At 49.8% G+C, this 7,749-nt stretch overlaps 1 non-coding gene across 1 annotated transcript; it reads right to left on the bottom strand.

Annotated features, from left to right (window-relative positions):
* Positions 1-430: 430 nt before the first annotated feature.
* On the bottom strand, positions 431-502 carry TRNAA-AGC. Its single transcript has one exon. It is a non-coding gene; the product is annotated as a tRNA-Ala (tRNA).
* Positions 503-7,749: the final 7,247 nt, after the last annotated feature.

Raw genomic sequence — 7,749 nt, 5'->3', positions numbered from 1 at the left:
ATACGTCTGTTAGGCTAGAAGGTGCCACAGGACTCTGTCGCCTTTTACAGATCCAGACTAACATGGCCACCCCTCTGATACTCAAAAAGACAGTGTCCCCTGCTGGGAGTAAATCATTGACCTCTCCTCCCTGAGCACTGACTGCCCCTCTGTTTCCTTGCCTCGCAGTCTGTGCAGATGGGACCTTTCCCTCCAGTGCTGGAGGATTCGCCCTTCTCATCTACCCTTGTCCCAAGCAGCACAGCGGGTGGGAATCTTAAATGTACCGAGGTGACTTAGGAGCAGAACCCGCCCCCCCCCCCCCCCAACCCCAACCTTCCATGCAATTGTCACTTGCCCCTCACTGAGCAGGACTGAAACTGATGCAGGGAGACTGGTGGGCCATATCCCCTCTGGGCATGAGCAAAGCAGCAGGGTGAAAAAATGATCATGAAGATGCTGGGGATTGAACCCAGGGCCTTATACATGCTAAGCATGTGCTCAACCACTGAGCTACATCCCCTAGCAGCTTGTGTTTACTATGGGTTACACTCAGAGCCCTCCTGTTTCCAGAGCATCCAGTGACCTATAATCTTCACGAGAAGCCCATTCCCCTCTCTGAGGACCAATCCTTCTCTCCTGGAGGTGACTTATTCATAGGGGTCACTTTTCAGCAGGGCCAGATTCTATGTGTGGGGCAGAGAGAGTGGGTGCCCTGGTCTCAGGGTGCAGAGATACACTCAGCCATCTCCCCTGCATTGGGTTGGGGAGGCGGCAATCCCCTGCTGCAAGGTCATAGCGGGGGATGCTGTGAGCAGCTCAACACCTCACCCTAGTGGCAGAAGTGGTGTGGGGAGCTCCAGGTGTTTCTAGGATCTGCTATTTCCACCTGCCTGTAAACTCTAGCTTTCCCCAGCATATTCACTGTGGTGCAATTGGGTCACTGTTTCCATGGCTGAACAGCAAAGAATGGCTCCCAGTTTCCCTTCTATCGGCAGCAGGATTAGCCTGTGTCGGTGGTTAATGAGGTAGATCTAGTTGTAGATTGTTATTCGTTCCCCACCTTGACAATTCACACAGTCCCTTTCCCAGGCAGATTTGCAGCACCTCAGTGATCCTGGTAGCAGGGTTGGGTCCTGAGATTTTCAGGGTTCTTTTCCCCTCCACCTGGAGTGAACTCAGCTTTTTCCCCATCCCAGACAATCCATGAAATAACAACAGGGGCATAAAGAAAGAGGGGAAGGAACATCTCACGGCCAGGGCTGGATGTGCCCAGAGCCCCCTGCTTGTCCATTGTTTCCATGGAATTTGGCCCCCTGCTTTGCACAAGGGACAGAGAAAGATCTTGCTGTTCCTGTGTCTGTGCAAAGAAAATTGTGCTTCTGTATGAAAGAGAGGCGGGAAATGGCCCCATGATGGGGCAATAGCCTCAGGATTAAGAACAAAGGACAATGATGGGAAGGTTCACAATTGACTCAGTAGTTGCATACAAAGGTGCACGTTTGGCAGTTACACTGGGAAATTCTGGCTCCTTCTCAGGCTCAGGTTGGCCACCCCGGTCTAGGTGTAGAAGTGACAACATTTAAACTTGAAAGAGGGGCCAATTTCCCCATCATTTCACACCTTTACACCCAAACACGATGACTTTCTGAATGAACCCTCCTCGTTCAGCCAGAAGATCTTGGGGTGGATGTAGGAGTCACTGGGTAAAATTCTCTGGACTCTGTTCTGAATCAGGTCAGAGCAGAGGTACCTAGTGATCTAGTCTGGCTGTAAAATCTATAGATCAACACCATTAATATGAAATTAATCCTCAGAAACAGCTGTTCCCCACCCAGACCCCAGCAAAGGGCTCTCCAAGGAAGGGGGCTGTTGAGGAAGGAAAGAAGGAAGACGTCCTTCTCCCCCTGGAGGAACTGGGTTCTGCGCTTTGGACAGAAAGGAGGGGAAGGAAATGGCCACACGATGGCAGCAGAACCTAAGAAATGAAACACAATAGGCTTATGTCCACACTGCAATGAAACACCCAGAGCTGCCCCATACCAGCTCAGGCTCCCGGGGCTTGGGCTGTGGGGTGGTAAATTTGCAGTGTAGACATCTCGGCTCAGGCTCAGTACCGGGCTCTGAGACCCCACAAGGCTGGGAGGGAGTTAAAAAAAAAAAAGGTAGAACGGCAGTGGAGTATTACCCTGGTCTCAATGGCATTTCTCCATTGGTCTGTCTGCTCTGGGGCAGGGACAATAACACGTCCTGCTGCATTCGTTATTTCAAAGGGGGGTTTAGGATTTTCATTCTCACACATGGTGCACGAAGCAGGACTCAACCCTCGGCATAAACTAAATGAGCTGCCCACAGATTCTGGCAGCCACAATGAGGCATTTGGTGTGAGAGCTCAGACCTGCCCCTGTCCCACAGGGACGGGGTCATCTGTGAGGGGACTGGACCACTGACCTACCAGCTCCTAACTCCCAAACTTTCAGTAATATCATCAGTGCCTGTGAGTGTAATTTAAACCATCAAAACAGTCATAGTGGGCTAGACCATAGTCTGGACTTCGGGTCTGGAAAAGAGCTGCCACAATCCATAGACCAGGTTGTTATATAACATGCACATGGATTTTAACCCTTCACATACAGTAATGGGAAAGTTCTTGGTTCAGGCTTGTAGCAGTGATGGAATAAACTGCAGGTTCAATAAACAGCTGGGATGGGTCATTCAGTCCTTTGTACAGAGCTTCAGTTTGTAGCAAAGTCCCTCCAGAGGTATGAAGCAGGATTGAAGACAAGATGGAGATGAGGCATCAGCCTTTTATAGTCTCTTGCCATGTGGTCTTTGCTTTCTTTGTCCCAAGGACACTCTGTCCAGCACGTGGCATAGAAAAACCTTAGAGTTCTGTCCATAGGCAGGTCCCTGCAGACCTTGCTGAGTTACAAGGCGTATCTGCCTTCTCTCAGTGGGTCGATTGTAGAGCTGATGGTCTTTAATGGGCCATCAAGCAGGCTAGGCAGAACTGACACCAACTTGTCTGGCTGGGGTGTTCCCCGGAAGCAGAGCACAAGTTTGAAATATGGACAGAACAGAGCCAATACTTATAACATCAACTACAAAAATGATACACATCTAGAGATGGCATCACTATAATCAACCAATCAGAACCTCTCCATAGACCCCTTACATGACAACCTTTCTACAATATTGGCTGCAAATATAGAACAGTGGTCACAACGGTGATCTATACAGTTACAGATTATGTCAATAACGTCACAGGAGGTGACATGGCATCAGTGAGACTGATACTGGAATACTGCCTCCAGTTTTGGTGTCCTCATTTGAAAAAGATGTTGTGAAATTGGAGCTGGGGCAGCAAAGAGGCACCAAATGTCCTGAGGGCTGGAGAAAAATGCCTTCTAGTGAGCTACTGAAAGAGCTCAACCTGTCCATCTTATCAAAAGAAGATTGAAAGGTGACTTCATTGAAGTGTTGAAGTGCATTAATGGAGAGAAAAGATTGGATAATAAAGGGCTTTTTAGTCTAGCAGAGAAAAGCATAACAAGACCCAATGTCTGGAAGGTGAAAAAAGACAAATTCATATTACAACTAAGGCACAAAGATTCAACAGCGAGGATGATTGACCACAGGAACAAGCTACCAAGGAAAGTGGTGGATTCTCCATCTCTTGATGTCATTTTATGAAGACTAGATGCCTTTTTGGAATGTGTTTGCCCCAAAAGTAGCTCTTGTGTCATACAGGAGGCCTGTGATATGCAGTGGGTCAGATTAGATGCTCTAATGGTCTCTTCTGGCCATAAAGTCAACTCATTTCTGAAAAACTGAGTGTAGCATTGGGAGCAGCGTCTGATGTTTCCCTGTCTAGCCGACTTGCTGCCTAGAACGAATGCTCCTTGATACGGGTGATCCACAGGGAGTAGCTCAAACCTCCAAAGTGGCTGGCTAGGGGCAGGACATTGGCGCAGCAAGGGAGGGGTGTGGCAGTGACATCACAAAGGCCTTTTGCAGGACCTCAGACCATTGGTCAAAGGTTTTGGGGAGGTGGTGACCTCACAGAGAGATGCTGACATCAGCCAGGCAGGACAGGAGCGAGGGAAACCTCAGAGACCCCTGTGGCTTTGCTTCAGCAAGTCTCCTTCTCCAGGTCTCTCTTTGAGGACTGAGGGAGTATTCGGGTTCATGGACGTGAGCGCCAGGAGGAACCTCTTTCGAGTTTTCTCCTTCCCTTTTAGTGATTTTACTAGAAAACAGCCGTCCCTGTTTAGAAGGTAAGAGCCTCCTGGAGGTTTGAAACCTGTTCAGTCTGATCCATCTGGTGACAGTTGAATTCTAAGCATGGAAAACACGAGCTTAAGGAGGCAGAAGTTTATTGCGCACCTGGGATTTTGTCCCTGAGAATCACTGGGGACATTAGGGTTTGTCCTTTTTGTTTCCCCTTTTCATCCATCCATCCCTCTCTCCTTTCTCTTCATTTCTTGCTTCTTTTGTCCTTTCTCCTGTTCCCCTCCCAACACCAGGAGTGTGTGTGTGTGCGTGTTGCGGGGGAGTGCTCTGCAGCTCCCACCGTGGGAGGTCCACCCAAAAATGTGGGGCTGAAATAGTGCTCGGGCAGTGATCCCCACCAGTGACCTGGGCCATCCTTTGGGCTCTCTGGTGAGAACCCTCAGCCTCCCGTCCTCAGTCTCTACCCTGATTGGCTGAGCAGTGGGTTATTGACAGGGAGGAGACTCAGGTCCTTGTTGTTCTCTTTTAAGAACAAGGAAATAAGTCAGAACCAGTTCTATGTTTGATGAATTTTGCTGCTTCTCTGCATTAATGGTCTCTGAGCAGTTCATGATTCTCTCTAACATTGCAGTTCTCCTCAAATACTTGCTGAATAATTCCTGTGCACTGTTGTTGGTCTGGAGCTCATCTGAGAGCACTTTATTCAGCTCATTCAATGTCTGAAATTCAAGATCCGATGGTTAGTTTGGAAATCAGGGCTCTTGGGGCCTATTCCCAACTCTGCCACTGACTGGCCGTGTGACCTAAGACAAGTCAATTCTCCTTTCTCAGCCTTAGCTTCTCCCTCTTTCAAGTAGGGATAATAATGATCTGCTCCTACCTATCTCAACACACTCACTCTTCCCCAACACACACACAGTCTCTACCCCGCCACGCACACTGCAGTTGAAAAGCAGCTGGTAATCTAGTAAGATGCCCATGGAACGGTGGGATAGAGAAACCTGCGTCATGTGATGCTGTACCAGCCCATGAGGCATTGCAAACCCTTCCCAAAACACCCTGCAGCCAGTTGCACAGTGGGATAGTTACTCACAGTGCACTGCTCTCTGTTGCCATCCAAGAACTGCTAGCATGGATGTGCTCTGGTGACACAAGGGGCATAGGGAGGACATTCAATAGCTGTTTAGTTAAAACACTTTAACTAAAGCAGCAATGCCAGGGGGTTGGTGGCTCCTTTCTTTCCTCACCCTGGAGTAAACTCAGCTTTTTATTCCATTTTTGATGTTTCATGGAATAGCAACAGATGACTGAAGAAAGACGTGGACAGGGTGGGTCTCAGGGGAGGGGCAGAGGTGAGAGAAGTGGGCAGGGTGGATCTCCAGGGAGAGGCACAGAGGTGTGGGTGGTGGGCAGGGTGGGTTGCAGGGACGGGTCACCGAAGTAGCGATGGCGGCTGGTGGGCAGACCTTGTGGTAGGGAGTGGAGAGGCACGAGCAGGAGGCAGGAAGGCCTTGGGGGAGGAGGGGAGCGAGCGAAAGGTGGCTCAGCCATCCTCAGCCAAAGAGGAAGAGCGGGGGTGGGAAGTGGCCAAACAGGAGCAAGAGGGGCGCACAGGTGGGGCCTCAAAAAGAGGAGAAGGGTGGGGGGGGCAGTGCCATGGTCTGGGCACCAATGGGCCCCCCACTTTTAGGGAGCTTCCAGCGCTCACACCCAGCCTCCCCAAATGCAAGAGCCATGGGCCACCTATTCTCTTCATCTTCATTAACCAAGCCCCTCCCCAAGCTATGTTGATGGGAGAAGCCCTCCTGTTGACACAGCGCTATCTGCACCGAGGTTAGGCTGATATAACTGCATTGCTTAGGGAGGTAAATTTTTTACACCCCTGAGTAATGTAGTTACACCGATCTAATTTTGTAGTGTCGACCTGTCCCCAAAGAACCTTGGGAGTAAAACTTTACCTGCTCCTCTGCTTTACTGAATCCAAACACAAGCAAAGCTTGTCAGGCCCAGATGGAGGTTGGCAGAGAGTCAGGTGTGTGCAGACATGATCCTTTCAGCAGCTGTAGGCACCATGGCTTAGCTGGCTAAAACCACTGTTTTGTATACAGGAGATCCTGGGTTCAAGTTCCAGTGGTACCTTACTGAGTTGCTTTTGGGGCACCTGGTACTGGCTACTGTCAGAAGACAAGATTCAGAGCTAGATGGACCTTCGGTCTAGCCTAGTGTGGTTTTTCTTATGGTTTGAATTACACTCACAGGCACTGATGATAGAGTTACTGAAAGTTTGGGAGTTAGGAGCTGATAGGTCAGTGGTCCAGTCCCCTCTCAGACGACCCCCTCCCTCTGGGACAGGGGCAGGTCTGAGCTCTCACACCAAATGCTCATTGTGGCTGCCAGAAACTGTGGGCAGCTCATTTAGTTTATGCTGAGGGTTGAGTCCTGTTTTGTGCACCGTGTCTGAGAATGAAAATCCTAACCTGTCCTTTGAAATAACAAAAGCAGCAGGACGTGTTTCTGTCCCTGCCCCAGAGCAGACAGACCAATGGAGAAATGCCATGAGTCCAGGGTAATACTCCCCTGCGGTTTTACCATTTCCACTTGCTAAACTCCCTCCCAACCTTCTGGGCTCCTGGAGCAGGGGACTGATCCTGAGCCGAGACACGGACACTGCAACGTTACAGCCTAAGCCGCATGACCTTGTTTAATGTGACACGGGCCAGTTGTGGTTGTTTCATTGCACTGGAGATGTAGCCTAACATTATGTCTGCACTGCGATTAAAACACCCAGGGCACCTGTCGCAAAGCCCGGGTCAGCTGACTCAGGGTCATGCGGCTTGGGCTGCAAGAGTATAAAATTACAGTGCAGACAGATGGTCTTGAGCCCAACCTCAGAGACCCATGAGGGGTGAGGGTTTCCGAACCCAGGCTTCAGTGTGAACAGAAATATCTGCACCACAGTTTTTAGCCTCTCAGCTTTAGCTTCATGAGCCCATGTCAGATGGTCCAGGCAAGCCATGCTGCCATCTTTATCCCAGGAGAGATGGACTCTAAGGGTACGTCTCCACTGCAATGTCAGCCCAGGTGTGGCACGCTGTGCTCAAAGCAGCACCCTAGAAGTCCCATATTCACCACTCTCATATGATGATGATACGGTTTGTACAAAGTCTGCCTGGTCAGGTATCATTTCAAAAGTCTTGGTCTGTTGAACCTTAATATTGTGTTGGATTGTGTGTGTAGCATTGGCTGGGAAGTTTTGCTTTGTGTGTGTTACTGAGATGAGGTTGGGAAATGCCCACCACCAGCCTTTCAGGTGTGACAATGGAGGAGCCAGACTCGCTGCTGGCCCATTAAAGGGAGCCACACTCCCAAGGACTATCCCAGGAACCGTGTACAATGCAGACATCTCCGAGACAGCACAGCGACAATGGGCACTGCTTGGCTCACATCCTAGCAAAGGTACTTCCTAGCCAGCTGGAAGAAACAATGAAAGAGGGGTAGAGACATCATGAGCTGGCCTCTCTCCCCCACAACTCAACA

Source organism: Mauremys mutica, chromosome 26 (assembly GCF_020497125.1).
Source record: "Mauremys mutica isolate MM-2020 ecotype Southern chromosome 26, ASM2049712v1, whole genome shotgun sequence".
Lineage (NCBI taxonomy): Eukaryota > Metazoa > Chordata > Testudines > Geoemydidae > Mauremys > Mauremys mutica.
This window is presented reverse-complemented; position numbering and strand designations above follow the sequence as displayed.